Genomic DNA, 24,558 nt, shown 5'->3' on the forward strand with positions numbered 1-24,558 from the left:
AATGGAGAGAGAATTCAAAGAATGGTTCTCACTCTGGAGGACTTGTCAATAGACTTTATGCTGCACGTATTAACAGTCAATCACCTGACGGAAACCTATCGTTCAGCTCCCGTCATCTGCCTCAAGACCGGCCTTGTCCTAGGTGAAAAAACCCTTTTAAGCAACCATTTTGCAGGCTATGAAGAACGGTCTTTTTTAACCCCGTCAGTGAAGCTGTGTAGAAGTATTTACAAACATTTTCTACTGTCTCCTCTCTGCCCCTCTCCTCTCTCCATGTCTGTTTATCTTGTGTATCTATATCAATGTCTGGTGCTTTCTGTGCTTGCTTGCATTGGTATGCAAGTGAAAAGCACTGTTACAGTTAAGGGCCTAATACACAGGGTGATTTTCATGTAAAGTATTGCAATATCAAGTAGAAGTTCGCAATCATTGGCTAGTGTAAACATGTTTAGCGATTCGCTTTCATAACCCTATTGACAAATTCAGCTCTGCTCATGGCCGGCCTTAGATACGTTCGACCAGTCCGGTCGCACAGGGCACCAGCCGCCACACTGCAAGAGGGGCGCCAGCGGGTTTGTGTATCCCCGCACCGTTGGAACTACCAGCGGGGATACACACACTAACTGCAGTCGCCTTTCCGCCCGGGCGATTCTTCACTTAGTGGCCGTCGCTACCGCTGTAGCAGCCATAGCGGCTGCTAGCGGTGACACCGGGCATGAGGGCAGTGGCGCCGCTAGCAGCTGCTGCGGCTGCTATAGCAGTAGCGACGGCACTATAGCAGAGCAGGGAAGTATCTCCCTGCTCTGCTATCTACTAGCGCCACTGTAGCTCCCTGAATTAGCGGAATCCCCGTCTGCAGACGCTATGACCAGGGATTCCACTCCAGGAGAAGCCAATGACGTCATGGACACAGACGACAGGAGCTTCTCCTGGAGTGGAATCGACGGTCATAGCGTCTGCAACGCTGTGACCGGGGATTCCGCTTCAGGAGTTTCCCCTGATGTCACTGTCCATATATGGACAGAGGCATCAAGAAGCGATCCAGGAGTGGAATCCCTGGCCACATGGGGATACCGCTCCTTCAGGGAGCTACAGTAGCGCTATCTATACTGGAAGGGGGGGGGGGTTTCTATCTACAGGGGGGTTGTGGGCTGTGTGGCACTACCTACAAAAAAAGGACAGCTATCTTAGTTTATTTCCACACATTTATTTGATAGCCAGGAAAGCTGGGTATTTTGTGTGCTCCTGCACAGTTGTCCTTTTTTGAATGTCTATTGCCCGCCAGCTATCAGGGCCATTTCGTAGTCCTTGCACTACCTACAAGGGGGCTTTGTGGCACTACCTACCAGGGGGCTGTGGGCTGTGCGGCACTACCAACCAGGGGGCTGTGTGGCACTACCAACCAGGGGGCTGTGGGCTTTGTGGCACTACCAACCAAGGGGCTCTGGGCTTTGTGGCACTGCCAACCAGGGGGCTGTCGGCTGTGTGGCACTACCAACCAGGTGGCTCTGGGCTGTGTGGTACTACCAACCAGGGGCTGTGGGGCACTACCAACCAGGGGGAAGTGGGGAACTACCAACCAGGGGACTGTGTGGCACTCCCTACCAGGAGGCTGTGGGCTGTGCGGCACTCCCTACCAGAGGGCTGTGCGGCACGCCATAGCATGGGGCTGTGCGGCACTTCCTACCAGGGGACTGTGTGGCACTCCCTACAGGAGGCTGTGTGGCACTCCCTACAGAGGGCTGTGTGGCGCACTCTACAGGGGGCTGTGTGGCGCTCTTTACAGGGGGCTGTGTGGTGCTATCTACAAGGGGGCTGTGTGGCGCTACCTACAAGGGGGCTATGTGGCGCTACCTACAATGGGGCTGTCTGGTGCTACCCACAAGGGGCTGTGTGGTGCTACCTACAAGGGGCTGTGTGGTGCTACCCACAAGGGGGCTGTGTGGCGCTACCCACAAGGGGCTGTGTGGCGCTACCCACAAGGGGCTGTGTGGCGCTACCTACAAGGGGCTGTGTGGCGCTACCCATAAGGGGGCTGTGTGGCGCTACCTACAAGGGGCTGTGTGGCACTCCCTACAGGGGGCTGTGTGGCGCACTCTACAGGGGGCTGTGTGGTGCTCTTTACAGGGGGCTGTGTGGCGCTATCTACCAGGGGGCGGTGTGGCGCTACCTACAAGGGGGCTGTGTGGTGCTACCTACAAGGGGGCTGTCTGGTGCTACCTACAAGGGGGCTGTCTGGCGCTACCCACAAGGGGGCTGTGTGGTGGTACCTACAAGGGGGCTGTGTGGTGCTACCCACAATGGGGCTGTGTGGCGCTACCTGAAAGGGGCTGTGTGGCGCTACCTGAAAAGGGCTGTGTGGCGCTACCTACAGGGGGAATCTGTGAGTGGCTGGCTGATGGTCATTTTACTGTGAGTGGTGGGCTGATGGTTATTTTACTGTGAGTGGGGGGCTGATGCTCATTTTACTGTGAGAGGGGGGCTGATGGTGTTCAAGTGGTTTCCGCCTCTGACCTCCAATTGAAATTAATAGGAGGCAGAAAATACCTGCGGCGCCCGTTTGGAGCTTTTTTCCCTGGGTCTTTTGCATTCGCTTCAACAGCTTAAGAAAAGACACAAAAAAAAAAAGTCACACAACGCTGTCAGTTGCTGACGGAATTTTGAGGCAGATTTTTTTTGCCTTAAAAAAACGTGTGTGTACATACCCTACGAGTGTAGTGCTTGTTCTTAGCCGTTTTCTGTCTTTCTCAAAACTATTTTTGGTAGGGGGGCCCTGAGGACATTTTATTTTTCCAGTGCTGCCTTAAGTCCGAAAAGGTTGGGAAACTCTGTACTAGGCTACAGGATCCCGTCATGGAGCAGCTCAGTTCGTCATGGGAACGGGGCCTAGGTGAGTACAATTTTTGTTTTTGTTTGGGGGCACTGTCTACAAGGGGGAGGTGGGGGACTGTATGGAACTGTCTACAAGGGGGAGGAGGGGGGCTGTATGGCACGATCTACAAAAAGGAGGTGGGGGATTATGGCACTATCTACAGGGAGGCTATATGGCAAAATCTACAGGGGGGGACTATACTGTGTGGGGGCCACTAAGCGGACATTATACTGTGTAGGGGTACTACAGGTGGCATAATACTGTGGGCACAATTAGAGGACAAAATACTGTGTCCTTGAAGGGGTTGTAATATATTATATTATTAAATATTATTATTATACTGTATGGGGGCACTAAAGGGGCATTATAATTTTTTTATGGGGCATTTTTTTAATGATGGGGTGGGGCGCCGAAAGATCATTTCGCACCGGGCGCCATCTATCCTAGGGCCGGCCCTGGCTCTGCTACATATGTACATCAATTATCTGTCTGTCTCTAGTAGGAAGTACTGTAAATTTTTATATTTAATCACTTTTAATGACAAATTTAACTTTTCTATATCTATCTATCTATCTATCTATCTATCTATCTATCTATCTATCTATCTATCTATCTATCTAGCTCTCCCTCATATATATTTTTTTTCAATTTTCTTTTTATTGATATAAAATCACAACAATGTTTATAACAAGCAGAGGAGTTTAGTAAATGTTGAACAACATGAACTTGACATTCAGTATACAGTATAAGGTTAAAAAGACCAAACGTACATAGCAAATTTATATAGCTAAATAAGGTCTTAGTAAAGATTCTTTCTAATGTGTGGAAAAATGTCAGGAATTAAACAATATTTACAGAGATATATGTTGAGGGATAATTATAAGTGGGGGAGGGGGAAATAAGTGGGAAGGCGTTTCCCAGTCAGGGTAAGGATATGAGCATTTGGTACTGAGAGGTACAATAGAAAAAAAAGTTAGATTTCCTGTGGAATAGTAGGTACCAGTGTTGATCTTCAAAGGGGGGGGGGGGGGGGGGAGGAGATCAGTAGCTTGGCTCCGGCTAATAAAAATGATCTCAGATGATTTGTGGTTGAATCAATACATTTAACTGGTAAGTTCAAGAATATAGTGGAAGTAGGGATTGGCTTTGAGAGTTTACAGATATCTTAACCCCTTAGTGACTACTAATACGTACGCCTTTTTACGTCGGTCACTAATGGGCTTTAGGCTAGGCTGACTCCTTTTCACGTCAGCCTAGTCTAAGTCCTGCACGGGTCTCCCGTGCAGGCAGGAGCCGGGGCTCTGCTGTCTGATGACAGCTGAGCTCCTGCTCCAACGCCCGCGATCGAAGTTTACTTCAATCGCGGCCATTTAACCCGTTAAATGCCGCCGTCAATAGCGACCGCGGCATTTAACTTTGTTTACAAAGGGAGTGAGCTCCCTCTGTCACCCATCGGCAGCCCGCGAATTAAATCGCGGGTCTCCGATGGGGTGTCATGGCAGCCGGGGGCTTGATAAAAGCCCCCAGGTCTGCCCTGGACATATTCCTGTTAGGACGCGCCAGAGGCACGTCCTAACAGATTGCCTGTCAGATTTACTCTGACAGGCAATAATGCTCTGGTAAGCAGCGATCGGAACATCGCACAGTAAAGTCCCCTAGTGGGACTAATAAAATAAGTCATCAAAGTGAAATAAAGATTATTAATAAAAAGTACAGTAAAAAAATAAATAAAACCATTTTTTTCCATAAAAAGTGGTTTTATTTAGTAAAAGTGTAAAAAAAAAAAAAAGTACACATATGTGGTATCGCCGCGACCGTAATGACTCCATTAATAAAGTTAATATGTAATTTAAACCGCAAAGTGAACACCGTAAAACAAAAACGCAAAAAACATGGCGAAATTTTTTTCCATTGCCCCCCCAAAAAGTCATAATAAAAATGAATCAATAAGTCCCATGTACCCCAAAACAGTACCATTCAAAACTACGTCTTGTCCCGCAGAAAACAAGCCCAAAAAATCACTACATTGATGGAAAAATAAAAAAATTACGGCTCTTGGAAAGCGACGATGCAAAAGCAAATAATTTTAGTTCAAAAGTGTTTTTATTGTGCAAAAGTCGTAAAACATAAAAAACCTCTACATATGTGGTATCGCCGTAATCGTACCGACCCATAGAATAAAGGTAACATGTTATTTACGTCGCTTAGTGAACGGTGTCAATTTAAAAACGCATAGAACAATGGCGGAATTTCAGTTTTTTTTTATAATCCCCCCCAAAAAGGTTAATAAAAGTTAATATAAAAATTATATGTACCCAAAAATGGTGCTATTAAAAAGCACAACTAATCCTGCAAAAAACAAGTCCTCATACAGCTATGTAGACGAAAAAATAAAAACGTTATAGCTCTTTGAATGCGACTATAGAAAAACGAATAAAATAGCTTGGTCATTAGGGCCTAAAATGGGCTGGTCACTAAGGGGTTAAAACCCTTAATGACCAGCCTATTTTAAACCTTAATGACAAAGCAATTTTTTTTGTTTTTCCATCATCGCATTCCAAGAGCTATAACTTTTTTATTTTTGCGTCGACATAGCTGTATAAGGTCTTGTTTTTGCGGGACAAGTTGTATTTTTAATAGCACCATTTTGGGGTACATATAATTTATTGATTAACTTTTTTTTATCTTTTTTTGGGGTGTAATCTAAAAAAAAACATAAATTGTGCCCATCTTTTACATCTTAGATTTACGCCGTTTACTGTGTGGTATAAATAACATAATAACTTTATTCAGTGGGTCATTACGATTGTGGCGATACCAAATTTATATAGATTTTGTATGTTTTACTACTTTTACACAGTAAGAACACTTTTTTCAAAATTATTTGTTTTTGTGTCGCCATGTTTTAAAAGCCATAATTGGTATATTTTTCCGCCGATGCAGCTGTATGAGGGCTTGTATTTTGCGGGACGACTTCTAGTTTTTATTGGTACCATTTTGGAGTACATGCAACTTTTTGATCACTTTTTCTCTTTTCTTTTTTTTTTTCAAGGCAGGATGTACAGAAAACAATTATGGCATTGTTTACTTATTTTATGTTTTACGGCGTTCACCGTGCGGGTTAAATAACATAATAGTTTTATAGGTTGGGTCGTTACGAAGGCGGCCATACCAAATATGTGTAATGTTTTTACATTTATTTATTTTTTCATATTAAAGTATTTTATAAGGGAAAAAGTGAGTTTTTCATTTTTTTTTTATTTGGGATTTAAATTTATTTATTATTAACTTTATTAACCCCTTGCGTACCTTTGACGTAATAGTACGTCGCTGGCCACTTATGCCAGCGTACCTTCGACGTACTATTACGGCGCAGGAATAAACTGTCACTATGTGAAATCACATAGTGACAGAACAGCGGCGGCAGCTGTCATTGACAGCTAACCGTGTCTGCTACCGGCCTGGGGACCAATTAGCAGTCCCCAATGCCGGCGATTGCTGTGATTGGTCAGTCTCTGAAGACTGACCAATCACAGCCGTCTGTGACGTCGTCTGCAGGAGAAAGCTCCTGTCACTTTCTCTGATCTCCTCACTTCTGTGAGATACGTAAGGAGATCAGAGAAAGCGGTGTAAAAAAAAACAAAACACTTTTTATTAACCCCTTCCCGAAAATGGGCGTATAGTAACGCCCTGAGGATGAAGCGGGCACAGGAGCTGTGCTTGCTCCATCTTCATCGGATGTCGGCTGTAATATACAGCCGACATCCCACTGCAACTACAGCGATCACTGTCCTCTCCGATTGCTGTAGTTTAACCCCTTAAATGCCACTGTCAATAGCGACAGCGGCATTTAAGTGATTGATACAGAGGGAGGGGGCTCCCTCTGCACCCCATTGCCCCCCCCGCGAAAAATCTGATGGTTGCAATGGCAACCAGGAAGCCTAGCAACGGCTTCCTAGTTGCCAGGTACGGGAGCCTATTAGGTCCTGCTCAACTGTCAGTTGTAAAGTGACAGTTACAATACACTGCACTACATCAGTACATACAGAAGTAGTGCAGTGTATTGTGCAGGGGATCAGAAGATCAGATCTTCCAGTCCCCTAGTATGTGTAAAATAAAAAGTGAAAAAAAAGTAAAAAAAAAAGTAAAAAAAAAGTAAAAAAAAAAGTTTTAGATAAATAAATAAATACAAGTTTTACGTAATAAAAACAATAATCGCCTTGTTTCCCTGATCAAGCCCTTTATAATTAGAAAAAAAATGAAAAAAAAGACAAAAACTAGACATAATAGGTATCGCCGCGTTCGTATCGGCCTGACCTAAAAAAATATCATATTATTTATCCCGCACGGTGAACACCGTAAAAAAAATACCATAAAAAACAATGGCAGAATTTCCTTTTTTGGTCACGTTGTTTCCAAAAAAATGGAATAAAAAGTGATCAAAAAGTCGCGCGTAGCCAAACATGGTACCAATAAAAACGACAGTGTGTCACGCAAAAAATGTATGTACTCCGCACAGATTACATATGCCCCCACATTATAAACTGAAACACCAGTAAAACACTAAACAAAACTACTACCAAGCAAAATCTGCGCTCCAAAAGCCAAATGGCGCTCCTTCTGGGCCTGGCAGTGTGCCCAAACAGCGGTTTATGACCACATATGGGGTATTACCGTACTCTGGAGAACAGTTTAACAATTTATGGGGCGTATGTCTCCAGTGGTACAAGCTGGGCCCAACGCATTGGGCACTGAAATAGCATATATGTGGAAAATGTCAATTTTCAATCTGCAACATCCACTGTGCACTAATTTCTGCAAAACCTTTGGGGGTCAAAATGCTCACTACACTTCTAGATGAATTCCTTGAGGGGTGTAGTTTCCTAAATGGGGTCACTTCTCGGGAGTTTTCACTGTACTGGTACCTCAGCGCAATGCAACATGGCGTCAAAAACAAATTTTGTAAAATCTCCACTCCAAAAACGAAATTTCACTTTTTCCGTTTAGACCCTTGCCGTATGTCCAAATAGCCGTTTACAACCACATATGGGGTATTTCCGTAATCAGGAGAAATTGTGTAACACATTTTGGGGTGTCTTTTCTCCTGTATTCCTTGTGGAAATGAAAAATTCTGAGCTAAATCTACAGGTTATATTTCACGGACCAATTCTAATAAAATCTATAAAACACCTGAGGGCTCAAAATGCTCACTACACCTCTAATTTAATTCTTTCAGGGGTATAGTCTCCAAATTGGGATCACATCTGGGGAATTTCTACTGTACTGGTACTTCAGGGACTCGCGACATGGCCCCCAGAAACCAATTCAGCAAAATCTGAGCTGCAAAATCCAAATGGTGCTCCGTCCCTTCTGAGCCCTGCCATGGGTCCAAACAGCAGTTTATTACCACATATGGGGTATTTCCGTAATCAGGAGAAATTGCTTTACAAATGTTGAGGTGCTTTTTCTCCTTTATTCCTTATAAAAATTAGACAATTCTGTGTTTTTTTCCAAAAAAAAGTCTCTTTTCATCTTCACAGACTAATTCCAATAAATTCAGCAAAAAACCTGTGGGGTCAAAATGATAACTATACCACTAGAAAAATTCCTTGAGGGGTATAGTTTCCAAAATGGGGTCACTTTTGGGGGGATTCCACTGTTTAGGTCCCTCCAGGGCGTTGCAAACGTGACACGGCACTGAAAACCATTCCAGTAAAATCAGAGCTCCAAAATCCAAATGGCGCTCCCTCCCTTCTGAGCCCTGCTGTGGGTCCAAACAGCAGTTTATTACCACATATGGGGTATTTCCGTAATCGCGAGAAATTGCTTTACAAATGTTGGGGTGCTTTCTCTCCTTTATTTCTTGCAAAAATTAGAAATTTTTACGTTTTTCCAGAAAAAAAGTAGATTTTCATTTTCACAGACTAACTCCAGAAAATATAGCAAAATACCTGTGGGGTCAAAATGCTAACTATACCCCTAGATAAATTCCCTGAGGTGTGTAGTTTAAAAAATGGGGGTCACTTTCGGGGGTTTCCACTGTTTTGGCACCACAAGACCTCTTCAAACCTGACATGGTGCCTAAAATATATTCTGAAAAAAGGAGGCCCCAAAATCCAAGAGGTGCTCCTTTGCTTCTGAGGCCTGTGTTTCAGTCCATTAGCGCACTAGGGCCACATGTGGGATATTTCTAAAAACTGCAGAATCTGGGCAATAAATATTGAGTTGCGTTTCTCAGGTAAAACCTTCTGTGGTACAGAAGAAAATGTATTACATATGAATTTTGTAAAAAAAAATGAAATTTGAAAATTTCAGCTCTACTTTCCTTCAATTCCTGTAAAACGCCTAAAGAGTTGAAACACTTTCTGAATGCTGTTTTAGATACTTTGAGGGGTGCAGTTTTCAAAATGGGGTGTTTTATGGGGGTTTCTAATATATAGGGCACTCAAAACCACTTCAGAACTGAACTCGTCCCTGAAAAAATCGCTTTTTGAAATTTTCTTAAAAATATGAGAAATTGCTGCTAAAGTTCTAAGCCTTGTGAGGTCATAGAAAAATAAAAGAATGTTCAAAAAACGATGCAAACATAAAGTAGACATATGGGATATGTTAATTGGTAACTATTTTGTGTGGTATTACCATCTGTTTTACAAGCAGATACATTTAAAATGGGAAAAATCATAATTTCTTCATATTTTCGCTAAATGTTGGTGTTTTTCACAAATAAGGAATGAATTTATCGACCAAATTTTTGCACTAAACTAAAGTCCAATGTGTCACGAGAAAACAATCTCAGAATCAATTGGATAGGTAAAAGCATTCCGGAGTTATTACCACATAAAGTGATACATGTCAGATTTGAAAAAATGTGTCTGGTCCTCAAGGCCAAAATGAGCTGGGTACTCAAGGGGTTAAACTTTTTGATAACTTTATTTTTAGTCCCACTAGGGGACTTCACTATGCGATCTTCTGATCGCTATTATAATACACTGCAATACTTCTGTATTGCAGCGTATTATTCCCTGTCAGTGTAAGACTCACAGGCACCTGCCAGGTCATGCCTTAGCAGGCATCCACTACAGGGAGAACAGGGCTTTGTTAGGCCCCCGGCTGCCATAGAAGCCATTGGCACCCTGCAATTGCAACTGAAGGGTGCCGATGGCGTGGGAGAGGGAGCACCCTCCCTCCAAAACCACTTGGATGCGGCGCTCGCTATTGAGCGCCACATCTAAGGGGTTAAACGGGTGAGATCGATGTTGAAATTGATCCCGCCCGTTAGAGCAGGTGCCCGGCTGTCTTTAGATTGACCGACACCGGCTTTAGCCGACACAGGATGATCTATCTCCTATCTATATCTATCTATCTATCTATCTATCTATCTATCTATCTATCTATCTATCTATCTATCTATCTATCTATCTATCTATCAATCTATCTATCTATAAAGTCCAGCAGCACCAGCAGCATGTGGGTGCAAGCTCAGAGGGACAGACCAAGTCCCAGATACACAGAAATCCAAAAAATGAGCAGTAACTCCAATATAAAGGGTGAAAAAAGTGGGTACTTTATTGCCCGTGCAACGTTTCAGCTCCGTTCACTGGAGCCTTTCTCAAGCAAATGACAGTGTGAGATCTCACAATATAACAGGACGTTAATCAAGCAGTGTTACAACAGTAATGAAGGAAAAAATAGCAAAATATATAGAGTAACAAATAAATAGCATAAGATACAACATTGGTGTGTGTCAGAGAATTACATTAGTATGCAAGGTGACTGTATTAATACATACAGGCCGATCTATATACATAAAATATGTAAACAAGACTTGTGTAAACAGGTGTGACGTGGGTTAAAATTAAGCAAATCATCATTAAGGGCAGATTCAGACGAACGTTGCGTTTTTGCGCGCGCAAAAACCACTTGAAAGCTGCGTGTGTCATCCGTGTATGATGCGCGGCTGCGTGATTTTCGCGCAGCCGCCATCATAGAGATGAGGCTAGTCGACGCCCGTCACTGTCCAAGGTGCTGAAAGAGCTAACTGATCGGCAGTAACTCTTTCAGCACCCTCGACAGTGAATGCCGAACACAATATACAGCAACCTGTTAAAAAAAAAGAAAAAGTTCGTACTTACCGAGAACTTCCCTCCCGGCCGTTGCCTTGGTGACGCGTCCTTGGTGACGCGTATCTCTTGACATCGGGACCCACCTCCCTGGATGACGCGGCAGTCCATGTGACCGCTGCAGCCTGTGCTTGGCCTGTGATTGGCTGGAGCTGTCACTTGGACTGAATTGTCATTCCGGGAGGTCAGACTGGAGGAAGAAGCCGGGAGTTATCGGTAAGTCAGAACTTCGTTTTTGTTTTACAGGTTCATGTATATTGGGATCGGAAGTCACTGTCCATGGTGCTGAAACAGTTTAACTCTTTCAGCACCATGGACAGTGACTTTCTCCTGACGTCGTGTACCGGAAATTTTCGGCCGAACCCGGTGAAGTTCGGTTCGGTTGTCCGGGTTCGTTCATCTCAAATACACTCCGTTTGGATGTTTGGAAACAGAAAAGCACGTGGTGCTTTTCTGTTTACATTCATCCTTTTGACAGATGGTGCGCTGTTTCAGTCGGTTCGCACGGAAGTGCTTCCATGCGACCTGCGTGGTTTTCACGCACCCATTGACTTCAATGGGTGTGTGATGCGCGAAATACGCTGAGATATTGAGCATGTCGCGCTTTTTGCGCAGCTGACAAACGCTGCGCAAAAAGCACGGACTGTCTGTACTGCCCCATAGACTTGTATTGGTCTGTGCGTGGCGCGTGAAAATCACGCGGCCCGCACGGACCGAATACACGTTCGTGTGAATCCCCCCTAACTCACAGTGTAGCGCCGAAAACGCCATCCGAACAGCGCAACTGCGCATGTCCGGAAGTTATTCTAATTGTGAGTAACAGGATAAAGGCGGCGCATGCGCCGTGGAGGAATGAGGCCACGGCGGCCATGATAGGTAAGGGGAATGGACTAAAGACGCCAGAAGGCGTATAACAGTACAAGATATGGGTATGGGGACCTAATATACCTCTCGGTCATCCCGATATTTGTAGAGGAACGTATTATAATAGATATAGTGGCGTTAAGGAAAACGATTTATCAAGGATAGGCCCATATGGAGTGTGCATTAGAAGTCATGTGACACGGGTCATGTTAAACCCATGTGCCAGAAAGCTAAGGAAGCCTCCAAAAGTACAATAAAGGTGAAGGGGAGTGAACACAACGGTCATCGTTAGATAACCATAGTACACACCCCAAAAAATGTGGGGTACCAGCAACAAGAATACTCCGTAGCTAGAGGAACTCCACATAACACCCTAGAGGGAGTGTGGGGGTGACCACACCTGTGTATAAAAAGAGGGGACCAGAGCCTGGCAAAGACTATATTTGCATTAGACCAAAGTGGGCATCCAATAAAGATTTCCAATCAGGAGACCTGTATATCAGAGAGGTATATGTAATAAAAATACATCAAGTTACTCTACAATAGATAACATGGAGGAAAAACAGCAATGAGAAATCGTAGAGGTGACGATAATACAGATGTGGTTCATCTGAAAATAAAGAAAAAAATTGTTAATAAATGTCATCTTTGTAACATAATATAACAGGAGGAAATAAGGGGAAAAAGAAAATCATAAAATCATAAAACTGAAGGTCTATCTATCTATCTATCTATCTGTCTGTCTGTCTGTCTGTCTATCTGTCTGTCTGTCTATCTATCTATCTATCTATCTATCTATCTATCTATCTATCTATCTATCTATCTATCTATCTATCTATCTATCTATCTATCTATCTATCTATCTATCTATCTTTCTCTCTCCTATCTATCTATCTATCTATCTATCTATCTATCTATCTATCTATCTATCTATCTATCTATCTATCTATCTATCTATCTATCTGTCTGTCTGTCTGTCTGTCTGTCTGTCTGTCTGTCTGTCTGTCTATCTATCTATCTATCTATCTATCTATCTATCTATCTATCTATCTTTCTCTCTCCTATCTATCTATCTATCTATCTATCTATCTATCTATCTATCTATCTATCTATCTATCTATCTGTCTGTCTGTCTGTCTGTCTGTCTGTCTGTCTGTCTATCTATCTATCTATCTATCTATCTATCTATCTATCTATCTATCTATCTATCTATCTATCTTTCTATCTATCTATCTATCTAGCACCTATGTATCTAATATCTATCTATCTATCTATCTATCTATCTATCTATCTATCTATCTATCTATCTATCTATCTATCTATCTATCTATCTATCTATCTATCTATCTATCTATCTATCTATCTATCTATCTATCTCCTGTCTATCACCTATCTAGCACCCATCTGGCTATTGAATTCAATGGGAAAAACGGCGTTTAGTTCAGACGGGGTGTTTTGTTTACGCCGCTGTTTTAAAAAATGGCGCGTAAAAAGACGCCTCACAAAAAGGAGCATGTCACTTCTTCATCCGTTTTTGGAGTTGTTTTTCATTGTGTCAATGGAAAAACAGCTCCAAAAATGTCTCTAAAAAACGCATCAAAAAATGTTTTTGGCTACAAAAACGTCGGAAAATCAGATTCTGTTTTCCCTTGAAAACAGCGCCGTCATTTTTAGCTGTTTTTTATTTTGCGTGTGAACATAGCCTAACAGTGTAATTGATTAATGTAACAATAAATGCGCACAGAAAGATACACAAACATATGTGAAAATGAAATAAATATATATTCTGCTAATATAATAGCACAAATAAAACTATCCCATCACATCAGTCCCGGTCACAATTTATTTCCTACAGCTCTCTCACATCCATACATGATATATTAAATATATAAAAGATTGATATAAAAATGTAATCTATAATGTGCTCTCAGGTCTCTAGCAAAGACAGGGTTAACCATATCTCTTAAAAATAATTATAATAATAATAATAAAAAGGTTGGGGGGTTGGGCTGTTCCAGGTAATCCTTGTTAATACTCTTCTGCATAGGAGATCCTAAGCTCATCATTGGCTGCAGCCTACCGTAGATAAAAAAAAAAAAAAATGCTACCCATATTTACAATGGGTTGGTCCATGGTGTGGGCCACGTATGACCTCCTGTGATAAGTGGCTAGAGGTGGAGGCGCCAGTAAGGTGTGCAGGAGAAGAGGGGGAGGTTGTAGGAAACTATATGGCTGTGTGTATGTATAGGAAAGGCCACAGCTGGGAGGCAGAGAGCTAAGAAATAGAGGGAAAAGCCATCTTGTATGTGTGTATTCCAGAGAGAGGGAGGAGGAGGAGGGATGGACTACTGTCTCATAGGCTCTGCCAGCTGCTGCATGCATAGTGGTGCTTCTTTCACTCAGCAGTCATGAATCATTGTGAGTCCAGTACCAGCATAGCTACCACGCCAGGTCTGCTGCTGCTGGTGCCTCGGTCTTCTTGGATATAAATGGGCACAAGACGGTGTCTCCTCTGCACCATATCCTCCTCCGCAAGGTAAGATGTCATTTACACAGCCTGTCTTTCACTCCTGCTGCTGGAGCAGTGGAAAGTTGCTTCCATGGATCTTGCCATCACCATTATGCTCCCATTCAGACCTGTAACCAGATAGGGATAACTAACTTGAATGGCAACGTTAAACCCCCTTTCTGTTTGGGAGGCCTCAGTGGTACCGTATGACCATTTGGTTATAAGCTCCGCAGCCTTTAGGGGGTTACATTATTGAACACATTATTATTTTAAGATCTTTTGACTGAAACTAGAGGGTCTCTTACCCCACCCTACATCTAATATTGCTGTATGGATGTGGATTCCCCCTCCTGTCACATTCTGATAGTAAATATTGTTGGCACACGCAAGAAAAAGGGAAAACCATGAATTAGGTAAATCCATGAGTGACCTTGAGCATGCCATTTTATCTCAATGCTTTAGAACTAGACAAGAGTGGTATAAGAAGGGTTAATAACGTGCATGATGGAATAAAGCCTTTGACTATACAGGCTCTGCATGTGAAGCTCATTGATAAAGGCCTTTCCCCTAATCCCGTAGCCAGTATATTTGGGCATAGTACTGAGGAAATCCCTCATGAAGCAGACCTGTCATCTTCATTAACCAGTTCCCTGCCTACTATGCTGTTTACTGTACATTTATACGTTGTATTTATTTAGTATATAGCATTTTAATGTCAAGGAAATAGGTAACCGCTAGAAATGTGTGCTGTATATTGATACGGTACCCAATACAGCACCATATACTGCACATCACAGCTCCAGACCTCTCATTCATTGATGAGGCAGACGGGTCACTATGAATCTTATATGGGACGTACCTGATCACTATGGTAGGAGCCTGCACTATCCGTCTTCAGATACCTGCTTTTAAATTATATTCCGCTTCTACCAGTATAGCTAAGGAAAGGCTGGAATTTGCCCAATATGCACCAAAGATATTTTGCAGAGTGAATGAGATCTAATATTGTGCCAAGGCAGACTGCAATGTCTGCAAATGTTACCTCGTTGTAAAGTTAGATATGGATTTCCCAAAGGGATATTCTTGAATTGGGACTTGACATATCTAAACCAGCAGACTGTGTGACTGACAAGCTAAGTATAGTGAAATCCTATAAGCTTTATAAGGGTTTTTTTTTTTTCATTTTAGCTTTTTATAGATTACTATAACATGATAGTATTTGGGTTTTAGATGTGTAAATAGCTGGTAGCTATTATAATTTTTTTTTTAGTATTTTTTGGTATTTTATGTTTAGTATAGAGGTGGCAAATCTTATTCTCAATGGGCGGTGGGAGACGCTGGTTCTGTTCTCAATCACTAAAGAAGAAATATTAAAAAGTTTGCATACATAAGCATAGAACATTTTTGACGTTTATTGTGCCTCTACTATCTTATGGGTAACTTTTTAGAGTATTACAGTAGAGAATTTACACCAAACATTTTTAAATGGCCATCAAGTTGGAGAAGTAGCTTACAGAGATATTGGTCTGTTTTGTTGCCTTGTCCATTTTTGCAAAACAAATGACAGGATTCACAACAATATTGTTTGTCTGTTTTCAATGAGATTTTCAGCCACTGACAACAAACTCTCATGTTCTATCCATAATGAAGTCTATAAGTAGTCAATAATCAATGCCTCCCCTCTCTTCTGGAACGTCCTCCTGCATTCCATCTAACCCTCTCTAAACCTTCAAAAGCTCACTGAAAACTCCCCTCTTCTGTAAAGGGACACTTTTACACCAACCTTTTCCTCTACCCATTTGGGAAACACTTTTTTTTTTTACCCAAAAACATACATTGTGGAGGTAAGAAAGTGTGAAATGAGCCTAACTTGACCTAGTCTGAACTGACGTTAAACACTGCCTATGCCAGATATGTGTAGAGCTGCCTACTCCTTTCCCTGACTTCTTAAATCTGTTCCCTATTCTTTATAGCTTTCACGTTAGTATGGGCAGGGCTCTTACCTAATATATCTCGACAACACTATGTTCATTTGTCAGTACCACACTGTCTTTTTGTAATTGTTACAATGTGTTACCCCAGTATTGTGCTATTTAATGCGCTACAGAACGTGAGAGATACAGATACATAAATAATAACAATAATATTATTAACCCCTTAATGACCGGGCCTGAAATAGTCTTAATGACCAGCTACATTTTTCAGTTTTTACCTCTCTGCATTTCAGCAGCCATAACTTTTTAATTTTTTCATTGACGTGGCCGTATGAGGCCTTGTTTTATGCGGGAGAAATTGTATATATTTTTTTCATAGTTCGGAGGTAGAATTTATTTATTTTTTTACGGCGTGAATATAAGAAAAAGCGATTCTCGGCTTCGTTTTTGTTGTTTATTTTTTATCCCGTTCATGTTTCACGCTAAATAACCGTTAGATTAATTCTTCAGGTTATTACAGTCATTTAGATACCTAATATGTGTAGTTTTTTTGTTTTTATTTAGTGTAGGGGCAATACAATATATTTTATGCAAAATAATGACTTTTTTTGTTTCTTTTTTTTAAATCCCATTAAGAGATAACTTTATTTATAACTTTATTTTTTACTTGTAATGTATTAGCATACTCGTATGCTAATACATCATACTGTGTCACTATGACACAGGCTGCTGTTAGGGCAGCACATAGTGTGCCCAAACAGCAGGCTTACTTTACAGACAGCCCTGGGGTCCTTTGTAGGTCCCCAGGGCTATCTGCAGAGGGATTCCCCGGTGTTTGATCACGTCACCGGGTTTCCGATGGCCAAAGTGGGGAGTTGACCGCGGTGATCAAAGGGTTAAACAGCTGTGGTCCGAATGTTTTCAGACCCCAGCTGTATTCAGCAGGGTGCTCTAAGATCAGGAGCTGTAAGTTACAGCTCCTGCTTAGAGGATGAGCGCTCATCAGCCTCTTCTACAGCAATGCCAAAAGACGTCGCTATAGACTAAGGACATGCACCACCGCCGTCAAAAGCCAGTGACCAGTCATTAAGGAGTTAATAATATCTGTTCTACTTTCTACAATAAGATGTGTAGCTTAATATAATAAGCCCAGTATATATTATTATTATTATTATTATTATTATTATTATTATATTATACATGAGTAAAATCTTTGTACAAAAGTGGGCCCACGTGCAACGTAACTTTTTTTCACTTGCAAAGCTATAAACTGGAGTAGGCCCTTAATCGGCACAGGAAGTGGTGATTCCATGTCCTGGTTGGAAATGTATACCCTGTGATAACTTTTCACACTATAACTCCAAAAGCTGGGGATACTGCAAGGTAATGGTAGCATTCCAAGTTGAGCCTGCATCATATCGGTGTTAAGTCCCATTCACATGGGCCAATAACGGAACGAGCATACCTAAGAACACTCATTCCCGATTATTAACCCAGGTAAACAGGGTAGCGATCAACAGACAAATGAGCAAACACTTTTTCATCGGCTGATCACATCTTTTACAGTCTATAAAATAATTGTTGTCAGCAGCACACGTCCCCGTGTAAACTGGGGATGTGCTGCCGACAATGTAAACTGATGCGGGCCAAACTATCCCCATACAGTATAGAATTGACCCGTGTAAAAGGGCCTATTAACAATAAGTATTATCGGTGGGAATTTAACAATCTAAATTTTTTTTTAGAATATTCACATCTGTGCCACCGCACCTCTTCACAAGACCTGTTTTTTTTTTAACCGTACTATGTAAGTATTGTTTTCTGAATTATCCTGTTCTATGAAGAAGTTACTCATCTTGAGAATATTTTATTTGCAGATAATTAACCTATAAACATTAAAGAACGTCGTGAAATGTTTTGTCTGTAGAAAACAGTTGTAAGAAACTTATATGCCTAGGCCTAGGTTTCATCACATTTATTGCCAATTTAACCACTGAAAGTACATATAAATGTACTGCATTAGGCCCCATACACATAACATTTTTTCCAGACGCTTAGCATGTACAACTGAAAATCTCCCGACATACGTGCTAAACATGTCCAGATGGAAACTACACCTTGATGGATGCCTAAAGGGCGTCCTTTTGGCCTCAGTCAGGCAGGTATACATCGGTATACCGCAACACATATAAGCATTGAATAGTGTAGAAGACTACACTATTCCATACAATGGGAACATACACTTCATACATCATAAATTATTTGAATCTTGTCAACACCTAATCAACCTGGATATTAAAGGATTCACTGACAATTTATTGTCTATAGGGCGTGATGGACTATGGGTTAGAGGACTGCCATTAGTAGAAACAAGTGGGGATTCCTTTCTCCGGCAACTTCTCATCCAGGTTTTTGATGTCTCTCCCAGATCCATAATAAAATAACATGCATGCATTTTTTCAGAAAATCGGGGCTGATAACTTTCAGCAGAATAATGATACAGAATATTAATGGCTACCTGTAGATGATATTTGATTTTTAGTGCAATGATGCTAATGGTGTTGCCCACTTAGGACAGCCCCTGTCCATATGTCCTGTTAGGGCATATAATTTGTATTTTTATAATCATCTGCAAGATTGTAATATAAACCACAGAAAAGGCCATACTCACAGATTAGGTGGTGGGTAAAATACCCGTTCCAAACAGGACGCAACCAGGTCAGAGAATGCTGTTGATGGGAAGTGCCCAGGTGTGTTTAAATAATGATAGCCACTCCCACTAACCTTGAGGGGAGTGGTGTGTTGGGCATGGAAGTAAATGTGTAATAATAATAAATAAATAATAAAGTACTGTGTATAGTGCACATGTGAGGTATAGGGGACATGACTAAATGTGGTGTGTAGAAATCAGGGCTGTGAGTGAAACAAAAAAAGTGAGTGTAGTGTAAAACATGGAGGCATAGTGTTTGGATAGTGAGGCACAGCATATATCGCCGAATAACAGCCTATTTATAACGCCCATACTGTAATATAGTCTATTGCTCTACTGAGCACAAAGCATGTTGTGGGCAAGCTCGTAAGGTTAACCACAGAACCATTTAGCCAAATTGTTTTACTGTACTCAAGGGAAGACTGAGGGTGATCTGCGCCCCAAGGCACCAACCCCTAGAGCCAGGAAACACTTCATATTGGATAATAAAATGCATTCGAAGAGCACTTCTTACTTGCATTTTTCTTATTTTTTTTGTTGCAAAAACAAGGAGTTTTTAAGAAGTGCTCTAATTGACCAAGTGGCTGTGGACCTTTCTGGCAATGAGCCTCAAAGAGGCTCTGTCACCACATTATAAGTGGCCTATCTTGTACATAATATGATCGGCGCTGTAATGTAGATTACAGCAGTGTTTTTTTGTTTAGAGAAACGATAATTTTTGACTGAGTTATGACCTATATTAACTTTATGCTAATGAGTTTCTCAATGGACAACTGGGCGTGTTTTACTATATGACCAAGTGGGCTTTGTGGAGAGAAGTGTATGACGCTGACCAATCAGTGTCATACACTTCTCTCCATTCATTTACTCTGCAGATAGCGATATAGCTATATCGCAATGTGCAGTCACATAAACACACTATAACGCTACTCATGTGTCATGACAATGAATATACATTACCTCCAGCCAGGACGTGATGTGTATTCAGAATCCTGACCACTTCTGTAGCGTCTCTGTGATTTATAGCATAGCAGGCGTAGTCTCGCGAGATTACGCTGTAAGCTGTCATTCACAGTGAGATCTCGCTGTGCTGTGCTGTAAATCACAGAGACGCTACAGAAGTGGTCAGGATTCTGAATACACATCACGTCCTGGCTGGAGGTAATGTAGATTCATTATCAGGACACTGCAGTAATGTTAGTGTTTGTGTATGTGGCTGCACATAGCGATATAGCTATATCGCTATCTGCAGAGTAAATGAATGGGGAGAAGTGTATGATGCTGATTGGTCACTGATTGGTCAGCGTCACACACTTATCTCCACAATGCCCACTTGGTCATATAGTAAAACACGCCCAGTTGTCCATTGAGAAACTCATTAGCATAAAAATAATATAGGTCATAACTCAGTCAAAAATGATAGTTTTTCTAAATAAGGAACACTGCTGTAATCTACATTACAGTGCCGATCACATCATGTACAAGATATGGCACTTATTATGTGGTGACAGAGCCTCTTTAAGGCTCTGCCCTAATGTACGAATGGACACTCTGCCTTTTGACTGTACTCAATGCTACTTAGTATTATGTACAAATCCCAGGAGCCAGGTAGCCTATGTGCCTAGAATTTTTGTTTTTACTTTTCATTGATGGCTATGAAAAATCTTATATTCTGGCCAGTAAAAACAGTCCAACTAAGGTGTGTTAACTGTCTTGTAATGTACAGTACCTTGTCTATCACTGCTCCTGTATAAGTGAGCAGTTACTAATTTACTTAAACGTTTTTCCGTATATTTCTCGCTTGTTTTCCATGTTGTGCTGGTGAAAGGAGGAAAGAGAATATTAATTTAAAGCAATAGATGCTACTCTCAAAGTACCAAAATAGCATAATGTTTACAAATTTCTTGTATGCAAATTATTTTGTACAATATTAACCATTGAGTGGACTTTTTCCCATAACCACAGTTGACCATATACAGTATGTATAGATATAACAGCCTATCAATTCTATTACAACATTTAAAACCATTAGGCTTTGCTCATTTTCATCTTTCTAGTGGAATGTTGTATAATACTGTACATTGTTTCTTTTATGGCTCTCAGCACAATGGCCTTAGAATGACAAAAAAATTGTGCAGATTGCACTATTTTCTTGAAAATCAGTTAAATAATTCCATTAGTTTTTAGATAGACATCAGTGGTTATTACTGTTATTCTTGGTTACCACCAGGGGCACACCCAGAAATTTTACTTTTCGAGGGTTTGGAGTCCCAAAGATCGTGACAAGCAATGTGTGCACCAAACTACCATGGAACAAACGAGAAAGCACAATCTTTTTGCACGTAAAAAAAACCTCTGTCCTTTTTTTTTTTTAAATCAAGTGCAAAATGTGACAGTATATATATATATATATAATTTGTTACTGTTTTTCTAAACATGCATTATGCTATTCCATTGTAAATGTTTTAATCGTACATACCTTTTTGAAGAGCGCCTGGACTCCGTAAACGCATGTTACCATGCAATTCCTAAGACAGGAACCTATAGATACACACTGAAACTGCAAAGACAAAGCGAAAGAAAAGAAGGAGGGACATTTGGGGAAATTACAGTAGCTAGAGCCTTTTTTGAAACGGGCCACAAGGTCTTTGACCGGAGATGGCTTATTTTGGAAGAAGTAAAAGGGATCGATGATGAACAAATAAGAACACCGTTGCTCCAAAGGGAGATCTATTGGATTTACATAATAGACACTCTGAGTCCGAAGGGGTTAAACGAAAATTTCAGTTTCAGTGTGTATCTATAGGTTCCTGTCCTAGGAATTGCATAATAACATGCGTTTCTTGGGTCCAAAAAGGTATGTTATACTTATAATTCAAACATCTACGATCAAATAGCATAATGTATGTTTATAATAATAGTGACAAATATTATATATAAGAATTCTCCTACCTTTTTGGAGAAATTATGTGTTTTTATACTTTTTTATGTTTTGTATCACAAAGGTGTTTGTAAGGGTATGTTCACACGCTAGACTAAAAACGTCTGAAAATACGGAGCTGTTTTCAAGGGAAAACAGCTCTTGATTTGCAGATGTTTTTTAAGCCACTCGCGATTTTCGCAGCCGTTTTTGGAGCCGTTTTACAATAGAGTCTATGAAAAACGGCTCCAAAAACGTCCCAACAAGTGACCTGCACTTCTTTTCCGCAGCCTTTTTTTGACACGGCCGTAAAAAACGGCCCGTCGGAACGGAACGCCGTTTTCCCATTGAAATCATTGGGCAGATGTTTGGAGGCGTTCTGCTTCCGAGTTTTCGGACGTTTACGGCGTGTGAACATACCCTGATTGCATTATTTTTTGTACTTTATATTCCGATGTTACTGAGTACCACACATGCTTGAGAAAGGGTGCGGTCCCGCGAAACATCGCTTTCAGCGTGAATTAACACCTGTTCCTCTCCAGCAACGTCTCAACTTTATTTGAATTCAGGCAATCTAAGCCACTGCCGGGACTATCACATTTATGGTGAATATTGTATCTCCGTACTGTCAAATTTTGTATTGGATTTATAAAAAGGAGAAAAAGATTGTGCTTTCTAGTTTGTTCCATGTTTGTTAATGAGGGAGGAGAGACCTCACCTGCACGCATCGTTATGTTATTTAATAAAAATCTAAATGTTGAGATAATTTCAACTGAGTATACGGAAGGGGGGAGAACAATGCACACCCTAATTAGGTATCAGAATAAGGAAATGATGGTTTATAATATATATGCCCCAAATGACCCTAGTATAAATAAAAGTTTTTTTCAGAAACTGGCAGATTGAATAAATACAGATAATATAATATATAAAATAACAGGAGGAGATTTTAACAGAGTCATAAGTCTGGTCTCAGATAAATCGGGTTCTGGGAGTAGATGGGGGGGGGATGTGAGGACGGTGTCATGAGGAGATTTATTGAGTCAACTAATATGGTAGATATGTGAAGAGTACACAATCCGGCAGGGAGAGACGATACTTATTTGTACAAAATACATAATACTTGGTCTAGGATAGACCTCCCCCTTGCATCTCCCTCCGTGGTGTTAAGGATACCAACCAGCAAGATTTATGAGGTGATTATATCAGATCATGCTCCTATATCTATCGGCAAAGAGGGTTTTGGTAAACAACCACAATCTGGTATATGGAGGTTCCCAAGAGTGTTAGAACATGATAAAACATTTCAGGAACTAATGTTCAGTGAATGGGAGAAATTAAAAATGGACAATAAAGGCCATGAAGAACAGACAATCCTTCTATGGGAAACGGCAAAGGCAGTACTTAGAGGTAAAATTATAGCATATACAATAAGAACTAAAAAAGCCCAAGGAGCTAAATATATGAACCTGAGCAATTTATACAGATAAAAGATTGTGGAATATAAAATAAACCCAACTACACAGAATAAGAGCAGGATGTTGGAATATAAGACCATGTTCGAACATCATTTAGAAGTGATAGAAAGAAATAACATATCAAAAAGAGAAAAAAGGCTCTTCCTTTGGGGTAATAAATCGGGGCAATTACTTTCAAATTTGATAAAAACAAGGGATGGTACAGGTCATATAAGGGCTTTAACCCCTTAAGGACGCAGCCACTTTTGGACCATATGACACAGCCTCATTTTTTAAATCTGACGTGTCTCTTTATGTGGTAATAACTCTGGAATGCTTTTACCTATCCAAGCGATTCTGAGATTGTTTTCTCGTGACATATTGTACTTTATGTTAGTGAAAAAATTTGGCCGATAAATTCAATATTTGTGAAAAACACCAAAATTGTGAGAAAATTTGCAAAAATAAGCATTTTTCTAAATTCAAATGTATCTGCTTGTAAGACAGATAGTTATACCACACAAAATAGTGACTAGTTAACATTTCCCATATGTCTACTTTACGTTACAAGGCTTATAAGTTTAGCAGCAATTTCTCATATTTTCAAGAAAATTTCAAAAGGCAATTTTTTTAGGGAACAGTTCAGATCTGAAGTAGCTTTGAGGGCCTTATATATTAGGAATCCACACAAATCACCCCATTTTAAAAACTGCACCACTTAAAGTATTCAAAACAGCATTTAGAAAGTTTCTTAACCCTTTATGCGTGTTACAGGAATTAAAGCAAAGTAGAAGGGAAATTTGCAAATTTAATTTTTTTTGCAGAAATTCCATTTTGATCCATTTTTCCTGTAATACTGAAAGGTTTTTACAAGAGAAACACAACTGAATATTTCTTGCCCTGATTCTGAAGTTTTTAGAAATATTCCACATGTGGCCCTAGTGCGCTACGGGCCTGAAACAAAAGCCCCAGAAGCAAAGGAGCACCTAGAGGATTTTTCGGCCTTCTTTTTCTTAAATTATATTTCAGGCACCATGTCAGGTTAGCTTGTGGTGCAAAAAAAAAGGAAACCACCCAAAAATGACTCCATTTGGGAAACTACACCTCTAGAGGAATTCATCTAGGGGTGTAGTAATTATTTTGACCACACAGGTATTTCATAGATTTCATTA

General features: G+C 40.8%; 1 protein-coding gene across 23 annotated transcripts in view; it reads left to right on the forward strand.

Annotated features, from left to right (window-relative positions):
• Window positions 1–24,558, forward strand: part of RIMBP2 (RIMS binding protein 2) — a 602,457-nt gene that overhangs the window by 128,628 nt on the left and 449,271 nt on the right. For 2 of the 23 annotated variants that reach the window (XM_075833339.1, XM_075833348.1), the window contains exon 1: window positions 14,298–14,392. The exons of the other annotated variants lie outside the window; for them this stretch is intronic. The gene's annotated coding sequence lies outside the window, so the exon portion shown is untranslated. Of the gene's footprint in view, window positions 1–14,297; window positions 14,393–24,558 lie in introns of those variants that run through there. 23 annotated transcript variants of the gene reach the window in all.

Source organism: Rhinoderma darwinii, chromosome 1, assembly GCF_050947455.1.
Source record: "Rhinoderma darwinii isolate aRhiDar2 chromosome 1, aRhiDar2.hap1, whole genome shotgun sequence".
Lineage (NCBI taxonomy): Eukaryota > Metazoa > Chordata > Amphibia > Anura > Rhinodermatidae > Rhinoderma > Rhinoderma darwinii.